The sequence below is a fragment of the Bidens hawaiensis genome, unplaced genomic scaffold (genome assembly GCF_021521415.1).
Source record: "Bidens hawaiensis isolate Kalapana, Puna unplaced genomic scaffold, B.hawaiensis_p1.1 tig00032093_1, whole genome shotgun sequence".
In the NCBI taxonomy this organism is placed as follows: domain Eukaryota; kingdom Viridiplantae; phylum Streptophyta; class Magnoliopsida; order Asterales; family Asteraceae; genus Bidens; species Bidens hawaiensis.
In genome coordinates this window covers 185,210-197,518 of record NW_027495441.1, presented here as the reverse complement: position 1 = coordinate 197,518, position 12,309 = coordinate 185,210, and the positions used below count along the sequence as shown (strand labels likewise).

Sequence of the window (12,309 nt, the reverse complement as noted above, 5' to 3'; positions counted from 1 at the left end):
TCTTTTATCTCTACTTGATAAGTTTTCTGATGTCTTTTCAATTCCTACTACCCTACCTCCTACCAGATCATGTGACCACAGAATTACTTTGAAAGATGAGAACACCACCATCAATTTAAGGGCCTATAGATACCCTGCAATACAAAAAAAAAATGTCATTGAATCACTGACTAAGGATTTGGTAGAGTCAGGAGTGGTAAGGGGTAGTCAAAGTGCATTTGCCTCTCCTGTGGTTTTGGTTAAAAAGAAAGATGGGACTTGGCGGTTCTATGTGGACTATAGAAGGCTAAATGAGGCTACCATTAAAAATAGATATCCCATTCCACTCATTGAAGAGTTACTCGATGAGCTTGGAAAAGCTACTATTTTCTCTAAACTAGACCTCAGGGCAGGGTACCATCAAGTAAGAATGGCAGAAGAAGACATACATAAAACTGCATTCAGAACTCACCAAGGGCTGTTTGAATTTGTGGTGATGCCCTTTGGACTCACTAATGCACCTGCAACATTGCAGTCACTTATGAACACTACTTTTCAAGAAACTATGAGAAAGTTTACTTAGTGTTTTTTTGATGAGATTTTGGTCTACAGTTCGGATGCCAATTAACATTTGTTACACTTAGAAAAGGTTCTCACTTTGTTAAGAGATCATTCTTTGTATGCTAAAAGGTCCAAGTGTTCTTTTGGTGGATCCAGTGTGGAGTATTTGGGGCATGTTATCTCGGGCCAAGGTGTGGCCACTGATGCTACCAAGATAATAGCAGTACAACAGTGGCCCTGTCCACAAACTCTTAAGCAACTAAGGTGCTGTTTGTTTTTCAGAGGTAAAATGTCAGAAGACTGCGAAACCACATCTGCCAACATCTGTAGCAGAAGAGGTGGATCAAAACTCTGCAGTCTGTAACAAGAAGATTGTTTGTTTTTTAACATCTGCAGACTGCTAAAATAAGCTGATAATAATAATTTCTCTTTTGTTAGCAAATTAGCAATGGCATGAGTGAAACATACATATTAATTGATCAACAACATTATTAAACAACTTCAATCTGAATCAAAAGAATAACAAATCAATACATAAACTATAAATCAATTAATAAGCATTCAATCTCCATCAGGTACTGTGTTCCGGTAAGTCAACGAAGAAGAAGATGACGTTGACTTCTTCCAATTCAGCACTGGAAGAAACAATTATTATTATTATTATTATTATTATTATTATTATTATTATTATATGTTTCTATTTGGTCCTTACTGTATGAATACAGTCGGAATGCACCAGAGGAGGTAGAAAGGCGGCGGCAGGGTTGCAGCGTTGGGGCGGCGGCGCTGAAGCAGTGGAGCGACGGGGTTGCAGCGGTGGGGGAGTAGGGCGGCAGTGGAGCGACGGGGTTTGGTGGGGGAGTTGGGCGGCAGTGGAGAGAGGAGGGGATTAGGGTTTGGGGGTTCTGATGGAATAAGAAGAATGATGGAAAGAAATTGGGTTAGAAGAGGTGAGAAGTAGCAATACCAACACTTCTGGGAGAAGAGGGCGCGCAGACGTTTTTTAATGAAACGTCTTCGAAAAAACAAACACACTGCAGAGCCCAACGTCTGCGCGCCCTCTTCTCAGTGCAGAAAAAAGAGGTGGAGAAGTGCTTCTGAGGAAAAACAAACAGCACCTAAGGGGGTTCTTAGGTCTTGCGGGCTATTACAGAAGATTTATCCGATCTTTTGGAATTTTAGCTAAACCCGTTACTGATCTTTTAAAGAAAGATTCATTTCAGTGGACAGCAGAAGCTCAGTCCTCATTTGATCAACTTAAAAATGCTCTAACTACTGCTCCAGTTTTAGCACTACCTAATTTTGAGAAAGAGTTTGTGGTAGAGACAGATGCTTCTTCTAAAGGGTTAGGAGCTGTCTTAATGCAAGAGAACCATCCTATTGCATATATCAACAAAGCATTATCTACTAAACATATATTAATGTTTGTTTATGAAAAGGAACTGCTAGCCATTCTTCTAGCAGTTAAGCAGTGGCACCATTATTTGTTACCTAAGAAGTTTGTAATCAAAACAGATAAAAAAAGTCTCAAGTACTTACTATCTCAAAAAGTGACTACTCCACTGCAACAAACTTGGTTGGCTAAGTTGATGGGCTATACCTATGAAATTGTATACAAGAAAGGGGTTGATAATGTGGTTGCGGATGGCCTATCTAGGGTGAGTGGTATGGCCTTATTTGAAATGGGAATCAGTTCCATTGATCCACTGTTTCTGAGTAGAATTAAAGCTTCTTGGAATTCGGATTCCAAGTTACAAGCCATCATTCATAAACTGGACCAAGGTATTCCAGTTCATCATTACAAGTGGCAACAACAGTTATTAACAATGAAAGATAAATTGTATATTGGGAAAGATGAGGTTCTTAGAAAAGATCTTTTGCAATTATTTCACTCATCTTCTGTTGGGGGACACTCGGGTTTTACTCCTACTTTAAACATGCTTACTTCTATTTGTTATTGGAAGGGTTGTTCCAAAGATGTGTTAGAGTTTGTGAGGGCATGTGCAGTTTGTCAAAGGGGAAAGTATGAGACTTTAGCCTCTCCAGGCCTCTTACAACCCTTACCCATTCCTAACCATGTTTTCAGTGATATATTTATGGATTTTATTAGTGGGTTGCCTTAAGTTCAAGGAAAAGACACCATTTTTTGTAGTGGTGGACAGACTGACTAAATACAGCCACTTTATTCCCTTATGCCATCCCTTTACAGCAGCTACTGTGGCTCAAGTTTTCTTAGACAACATATTCAAGTTACATGGCAACCCTACAACAATTGTCTATGATAGAGACCCAATTTTTTTAAGTTCTAGCAAGAGTTTATGAGGTTGCAAGGGGTACAACTAGCTCTATCTACTGCTTATCACCCTCAAAGTGATGGACAAACAGAGGTGGTCAACAGATGCCTTGAATCATATTTGAGAAGTATGATAATGGATGTTTCTAACAATTGGGTTAAGTGACTGCCACTTGTCGAGTAGTGGTATAATACTACCTATCACTCTGCCCTAAAAATAACTCCTTTTGAGGCTTTGTATGGCTATAAACCCCCTTTGCACTTACCCTTTATTCCTAATGACACAACAGTTGCTGAGGTGGAAACCTTACATAGAGACAGGGAAGTGATGATTCAAAAATTGAAAACAAACTTACAAGTTGCAAGAAATAGGATGAAACAGTATGCAGATGCTAAAAGAACAGAAAGACATTTTCAAGTAGGGGACTTTGTTTACCTGAAGCTGCAACAATATGTTCAGAGTTCAGTCAGGAAGCAACTGCGTTCAAAATTGGATCCTAGGTACTATGGGCCGTTCATGATTGTTAAAAAAATTGGCACAGCAGCTTACAGATTGGATCTACCTGGTGATTCTCAGATCCACCCTGTATTTCATGTATCGCTATTAAAGAAAGCTTTTGGTTCCAATTGGGTGATTACACCACTTCTAAAGATCATCGGATGTTGTATCAACCACAAGCTATTGTTGATAGAAAACTTGCTAAGAAGAAAGATGGTATGATTACTCAAATATTAGTTCACTGGAAGGGTTTGCCATTATCTGAAGCCACTTGGGACAACTGTGAAGAATTTAAGCTGCGATTTCCAGATTTCCATTCTTGAGGTCAAGAATGTTTTAAAAGAAGGGAGTTTTGTTACATATAAAATATTACAGGGATCATTTGTGACAATTTCAGATAGTTGAAGGGTCATTCTGTAATAGTTGATAAAATAGGGACTATTGTGATATTTTGATAGTTAGGTTGTTTGTTAGTTAGTTGTTGTATAAGTTAATGAATTGGTTAATGAGAAAGGTAGCTAAGAGTTTGATGAATTTCCCTTATGTTCTTCTTTTCTGATTTCGATTAGCTATCAGTTTACCAAATATTATCACTAATTTATATTATGTTATTGTTGGTAAAAATATTTCTTATTGCTTGATTGATTATTTTACAAAGAGGAAAATGGTTACAATTTATAATTAGAATCATAAGATAAAGACAGCAAGGATATGTAGCTGTGAGCTGTGGACTGCGGTTTGTATATGGAAAGGACATCAACTACGTCGAGAGTTTGGTTTCACCTTTTGCCTTTTGTTTTAATTAATTAAGATGCATACGATTATCTTGTGATCTTGGCAGGTTCAAGTGATTTAACCGTATAAAATTTGGATATTATGATGTAGTTTAAGTATCTAATATGAGGCTTTTAACTAAGATCAATTGCTGGACTGTTTAAGAGGTAAAGGTGTACCAGATAGCAATTCAATTTGAAGCACAACGATGAAGACTTTGGTGTTAGAAATTTGTGCACACTTTGTCCTCCTTGAGGCCAAAACCTTTGTTTGAAGTGCATACCAAACATAAATGAATTTACTATCAAACTATTTAATTAATTCGGTCGAAACAATTTGTTTATGTAATTAATAAATATGGTTGGGCCGAAAAGTCTAGCGAGGCCACCCTGGGCCACTATACAAGTTGCGCCCCTGGTTGAGCGCGAGTATAAAACCAAATTGGTATGGTAGATTCTATGTATCAATTTTGTGTTGAAAATTATGTAGAAAATCAGTTTATTTAAATTTCAGTTTCTCATGTTTATTTCATATTAATTTAATTTCCTGCGTGTGTGCTCGTATATCTATTATGAAGAATACTCGATTGTTCGTTCCTTGGGATGTTACTGTCTAACACTCCATCACACAAACTCAATCCAATGAAACTATTAATCGAATATTAAACAATATGGTTGGAATTATATATCAACTGATAAATTCTGGCCAAATCACAGCAAACCATCAATGTAATTTACTCTATATATCATCTGGAATAGAAAACTTCACTGTATTCGGCAATACTTCATGATCATGGATTCATGGCAATTCACGTGATGATTTAATAAATCATTAATCCGTTATTATCAATACTTTTCGGATGCCACTATTGAAAATTTAATATTTTTTGAAACATTATCAATTAATTAGATTAAAAGGGACAAAAATTCAAAGCCGGCCTAATGCAATAAATTTGTAGTTTTCTTAATAGCATATTATTTACTACAAAGGGTTAAAGACTACAATTCAAAAGCTTGGACTACAACTACATATGAAGAAACGTCACATTGAAGCCTTATATGATTTATAAATAATTAGATTTTTAAATTTGAAATTAAGAAAGAAATAATATATGGAAAGAGATACCAAATTACTTGAACATTTATAAGCACCCTTATCTTTGGTGCATTGGCAGCAACAAATGGGATCCTTGAGAGTTCTCGAACATGCCCTGGTAGCGCCCCCTGCGACTACCGTAGGCGAAAGATCATTGCCACTAACTTACTACGATTTCTTCTGGCTAAAGCAACCTCCTGTCCACTATGTATTCTTTTATGAGCTCCCCATCACACAAACTCAATTCATTGAAACTATTATTCCAAAACTCAAACGCTCGTTTATCAATCACCCTCCAACATTTTTTTCCTTTCACCGGTAACTTGATCATATACCCTCCTTCTTCCCAAAAGCCCGAAATCTGTTACGTTGAAGGCGATGCTGTTGAGGTTACCTTCGCAGCATCCAACCTTGATTTCAACGAACTAACCGGAAACCATCCTAGAGATTGTGGACAATTTTATGACCTTATTCCTCTACTAGGTGAGCCGGCTAAAACCTCAAATTCCACAAAGATCCCAGTGTTCTCTATTCAAGTGACACTCTTTCCAGACTCAGGAATCTCTATAGGAATGACAAATCATCATTGCCTTGGCGATGCCAGTACCAGGTTTTATTTCATGAAGGCGTGGACATCGATTGCTCAATCTGGGGCAGATGAGTCATTTCTATCTAATGGAACTTTGCCGATTTATGATAGGCTGATCACAAACGCGAAACTAGATGAAGGTTATCTAAAGTTAAACTTTAACGAAGAGTATAAACCACGTAAACTATGTCGACCAACTGAAAAAGTTCGAGCAACCTTTATATTGCCTCGGACTATACTCAATAGGTTGAAAAACTTGGTTTCAACACGAGTACCAACATTAGAACATGTATCATCTTTTACAGTAGCATGTGCTTATATCTGGAGTTGCCGAGCAAAAAAGGATATGGATGAGTTACTACTATTTGGTTTCGCTATCGATTGTAGGGCGCGAAGGAATCCAACGATCCCGGCAGCTTACTTTGGAAACTGTGTGGGAGGTAGTATGGCTACGGAAAACAGCACAAAGTTAACTGGAAAAGAAGGGTTCGTGACGGCTGCAAAAGTGATAGGAGAAAATCTACATAAAACTTTAACCACTATGAATGAAGACATTAAAGAAATTAGAGCACTCAAAGACTTGTTTCCGAATGGGATTCCAAAGATAATGATCTGGGTGGCTGGAACACCAAAGCTTAAGTTTTATGACATGGATTTTGGGTGGGGTAAGCCCAAGAAGCTAGAAACAGTTTCAATTGACTATAGTGAATAGATATCCATGAATGCCTGTAAAGGATGAAGATCTGGAGATTGGAGTTTGCCTTTCGGCTACTGAGATGGAGTCTTTTGCTCGTAACTTTGAGGAGGGGTTAGAAGCATACATCTAGATGCATCATGCATTGTGCAACATATTTTAAAAGAAAAGCCTACAAAATAACTCATTGATGCAATGAAAGAGTGTTAGTTCATTAAACCAAATGTCATCTATAAATACCCATGAGTTCTTTTTTCTTTTAATAGAATAAAACTTTGCTTTGTTTTTTATATAGGCCATTTAGACTGGTCACTATGGTGAGGGGCTTCGAAGCTCCTCCCCAGCACCACGTGTGCACTGGGGGCTTCAAAACCCCACCCCAAAGATGCCCCTCAATGGTGACGGGGTTTTGAAGCCCCTTAATTTTTTTTTCTTTTTTAATTTAATAAAACTAACAAACTTAATATAACAAACTAAATAATAAAAATCAAACTTAATTAAACTAAAATAAATAAAAAAAACATACAAATAGAAAAAAAATACAACTAATTTTCGGCGTCCGAGTCCTCGTTTGCGTATTTTGCCATTATCCTTTCTTTCTTTTTCTCCAAAAACGCCCGCGTGGCCGAATCTAGATGCGATAGATCCTTTGCAAGGAGCTTGAAGTCCTTCTCTCGTTGCCGTTCCGATTTAGCCTTCTTTCTTTCTTCATGCATGGCTTTGTATTCCGCATGCATCGCTTTTCTTTCTTCGTGTATTATCTTGAGTTCCTCTTTCGAGTGTTTTTTTTCCTCGCGAAACCCTTTAAGTGCAAGCTCCAAGTTGTCAAACCGCGCGCTCACGTCGGAACTCATCGAGGATGTCGTTCTAGACGAAGACCCCCCACCTCTAGCCGCCGCCTTGGCCCTTTCTCTTCCTACCGGACGTGGAAACTCATCTTGTTCATCAAATTGAAAATCGGGATCAATCTCGTTTAAGTTAAATTGAGAACGAGTATCCGACGCGGCTTGAGACGGCGATTGATCGGCCGAAGTAGACGTTGTTTTTGACCGTTTGGACGGTCGCGGTGTAGATGTCGGGATCGGATGCCACTTTGGCGAGCTCGTGCATTTCTGCCAAATTTCAAACATACCCATGCTGAATTCGTTACCATGAAGGCGATGGTATTGTGTCAACATATCCTTAAGAAGGTCGGCGTCGTTCGTGCCGCTTCCTCTGTTGTTCTTAAGGCGAGTGTGAATTGTGGAGAAGTGGTTCATTTTTAAAACCATTGTCTTCCATTTGTTGGAGACGGAATCATCCCCGCGGTAGCGACCTTGACCCATTATCTCAAAAAATTTACCACGTATTTTCTCTCCAAAAAATCGCGCTGCGTTTACCGTCACCTAACACCGAGTCTTCGGATGAGTCGATCCACGCTTGCGTCAACGCCGCTTCCTCATCGTCTTCCCACTTCTTCCTGTCGTACAATTCGGTTGGTGTTTGATCGGCAACGACCTTCTTTTTATGGCTTCGCTTGCGACGAACTTGGGGTTCGTCGACTTGGGTTTCGGGAATTTGGGTTTCTAGAACTTGGGTTTCGGGTGTTTGGGGTGTTTGGGTTTGGGGTGGCGGAGGCATAAACGGCATTGGCATTCGATAAAACATATCGTTTGGAGGCATTGCGGGTACATGTTGGTTGGCAAAGTAAGGGTTGGTAGGGTCATTGTTTGCGAGTAAACTAGCCCACCACCTTTGAGACGGATCCCACGGGTTTGGGTTGGTGTTCGGGTTTTGGTTAGGGTTTGAGCTCGAGCTCGTGTTTTGGTTTGGGTTCGGGTTTGAGCTCGAGCCGGTGAAATTTGAGAAAGGATTCATGGTAGAGAGTTGAGAGTATTTTGTTTTGAAATTTGATAGTATTTGGTATTTGTTTGTGTATAGAATGATAAAATGAGTTAGTATTTATAAATAAAATAATTATATATATATATATATTTATAAAACTAGCCGTTCAACATGAACGTTGGGGGGTGGGGCACCAAAACCACACCAAACGCGCCGGCCGTTTGAACGATGGAATCCACGGCGCCCAAGGAACAACCGCGCCCCACGACGGTGTTCCCCGCCCATCGCCCCTTGCCACCTCAGCCAACCAAGCCCCATAGCGTTTAGTCTTAGTAACTTGTATACTATTGTTATTATATATTTGTTTTGGTCCATGTTACACTTTGAAATACAATTTAAATGATAAAACTGTCAAATTATTTATTATATTATTGAAAACATGATTTTCGAGGTTTTTTTACTCACCGGAGCCCCGAAATTAAGAATTCTTGGAAATAAATAATTACGAGATTACAGCAAAGAAAATATCATTACACCATTTGACTCAATCTGGATGAACGAATTTTGATCTACACTTCATCCACAAGAAAGAGTCCTCATAGATTACTTCCACGATATTTGTAGCAAGAGCTTCTCCTATTATCGAATGATAAGTTATGAGGTTGTATCAGGGGTGTGCAAAGTCGGTTAAGTTATGGGGGCTTAATCATAACTGAATGGTCTATTAAAACCATAGGATGGTTTCGATTAATTATCAAGTGTATTTTTTATATTTTTTTTGCCTTTGTTCTAGTTGACATTAGTTTGGTGATGGTGTTCCAAGCTCAATTATGAAGTTTCGAAGCTGAAATATGCCGGTTCCAAGCTTTGTTATGATGTTTCAAGCTATCTTATAATAAAATAGTTGCAACATAAATTTAAATGTTCGAAGTTGTATATATAGGTATAGAATATTGAAATAGAGACATAATATCTAGAAAAACATCAACATACAAGGTTCGGTTCGTTTTGGTTAAATTCGGTTAACGGTTACACAGTAACCATAACCAAAACTCTAACTTAATGGTCAATTAATCATACTCATTTAACCATAACAGTCAGTTTTGTTCAATTATGGTTAATTTCAGTTAATTTTCTTAGTTAATGGTTCGGCTTTCGGTTATGGCTTGGTTTTTGCCCACCCCCCTAGGATTTATGCACAAAAATTACATTTTATTTACAAACCTCTAGGACCCTGAAGAGTTAATCCATAGTTTGTATTTTTATTTCATATTTGATCAGCAAGTCAAATATGAGTACTCATTTTTTAATCTAATATTATTTGTTAATAAAATCAATAATGCTGTAGTTTTGTATGATACAATCAATCAGTTATATCCATTCAACATTTTACTTGACCAGTTTAACATGTTAATGCTAAAACATAACACGAGTCGGTCATTATTTTGTTTAACATGATGTTTAGTTATTTAATCCGCAAAATGGTGTGAAGTAACCAAATGGTTGATATATAGATAAAGCGGAATATTCCAAATTTCATTTATTTTCAAGTTCCGTGTACTATATAATTTATGTAGCTTCTAACAAAATATGGTGGTGACGAGTGGAAGACTGGAAGATATGATGAGGAGCCCAAAGAGACATATTATCTTTGGCAACCCGTTCTTCTATCAAAGGAAGCTACTTTAATGAAGAATTTATCTATAGCTAGATAGCTAGTCTTCTTTATTTATTGTTATATGGTTTATTTTTTTATGAGATTTCCAATTTAACACTAGAGTTTCAATAGGTTGTTTCCCTATAAATGAATCGTTGTATTTTGTTAAAAAGAAAATCTCCACCTTGATCACTCTATATGCATTAATAATCTTACTATTCTAATAAAAGACTACTTTATTTTGCCACTTGTCAACCTCTCACCACTCCTTACTTTTTTAATTCATTTTCACTAAGTGGTATTATTTCTAATCAACCCGTCCAACTAATGTTATCTGGATCCAAATATTATTCAATCCATTTGTTTTCATTCAAACACACACCCCTTCCAAATAAAATAAAAAAACCCTAGGTTTATCAGGCGTCGTGATGCATTCGCTGTCAATCTGCCATTACTTCACTGCCTTCATCTTATCTAATTAAACCTATGAGACATTTCATCTCCACCGCTGCTATCGTCTATCTCCACCGTTGCTATTGATTCAGACTGTTCCATTGACGCGTACTGTGAGGTAATTTTACAATTCTCTTCTTTAGATCCATCAATTTGCAGGTTTTATTAGTTTGAAATTGTTTTGATGGTTGAATAGTTTTAGGTCTGATATATAAATTGTTTTAATTGTTAATTAGTTTACAATTCCCTACTTTTGATGGTTGAAATTGTTTTCCATTGTCGACAATTGATGAAAATCACATCAAATAACAACCGGTTTATTGATGTTAAACACTTCAAACACCATTGACCATACCCATAATGCATTCATAATATATATTTTGGTTGAAATTATTTATGAGTGGGTCAATTATTATCGTGTGTAATTAAAAATTTAAAATACTACGACGGAACTGGTCAAATGGTTTCAAAGTTGCCTAAAGTGTATATTTAGTGCATAAAACCTCCAAATGCACTTTATTCAAATAATAAGATTAGTATATGGATGATATAACTTCTTACTTCTATAATCATATTTGATTTACGAATTGTTGCAAAAGTAACCGGACATTTTAGGCAAAAGATGTTTGGTCTTCGAGCGAACCTAAACTGAAATGTTTCAACCCGTTCATTTTGCCTAAAAGCGATCAAAAATCGTTGAAACCAACAAGAGCCGCCCAAACCGAAGAAAGTCGCTTGTCGGTTGATATCCAAACGGTCCAGTTTTTTACAATTTGGCGCTTTAACAGCCTAGCTTGGTTTAAAATTTGGAACCGAATGTGTACAACGAATTGGCCGTTTGACCTATGTATTTAGATATTTCTTTACCTTTTTAATATATGTAGTTATTTATATGTTTGAGCATATTTAGGATTTTAAAATTTTTAATACAAGCTAATAATTTAGGAAAAAGTTACTGACTTAGTTCAATAATTTTATATATGCCACCTCATTATTATTATTATTATTATTATTATTATTATTATTATTATTATTATTATTATTATTATGGTTCTTTAAGTCATGATTACAGTGTCACAAAAGCTTTTGTTCACCCCTAGTTGAATTTGAACTCACTAATAAACTTTTCAAATTTAAGAAATCCAATTTTAATAACTCGAAAAATCCTAAAAGTGATTCGACGAAGACTGATTAATTAGGGTCTCACTTCTCGTTTAATTCAATTAACTAATTAAGATGCAAATCAAGTAAAAGTAATAACCATATGAGGTTATACGTATTTTCAACATCAAAAAGAACTTTTGCAAAATTGGGTTTCTTAAAGTTATGGTGAAAAATCCTAAAAGTGATTAATTAGGGTCGTTTTATAATTAACTCTAAATTTTAATTTTAATTAACTTTTTGCTTTTTATCACTTTTATCATTGATATTGGCTCCACAAAGTTATGGTGAAAAATTGAAAGTGTCGTTTTATAAAGTTGGATTGAAATAACTATTTGAACGAATTTAGAGGATGAGACAAGAGCCGCTAAAAAAACGAAAAAAAACTCTAAAATTAAAATTTGTCATAACGTGTAAATTTGCTAAAAGTTAATTATTAAAGGAGAAATAGTTGTTTGACGTGACGTGGAGACCTTTTATTTGAAAACCATTAAGGCGGCAACTACGCTTGAGATCTCATCCCATGTGTTGTGTTCTCAGTCCTCATGTACCAGATTACTACATGAGATGTTTTCATCACATGTTTCAAAATAACCCCTCATGGTAAGTTTATACGAGGAATCAAAAATTACTTAGAAAATTTATATCAGATATGTAACCTTTTCCTCTTATATTGATGATAGAAGAAATACCTTTGATTATATTACCTAATAAAAATTTCAATAAATAA

At 36.4% G+C, this 12,309-nt stretch overlaps 1 pseudogene; it reads left to right on the top strand.

Moving 5' to 3' along the window:
- Positions 1–5,252: 5,252 nt before the first annotated feature.
- Positions 5,253–6,617, top strand: LOC143582977 (malonyl-coenzyme A:anthocyanin 3-O-glucoside-6''-O-malonyltransferase pseudogene; annotated as a pseudogene).
- The last annotated feature ends 5,692 nt before the right edge of the window (positions 6,618–12,309 follow it).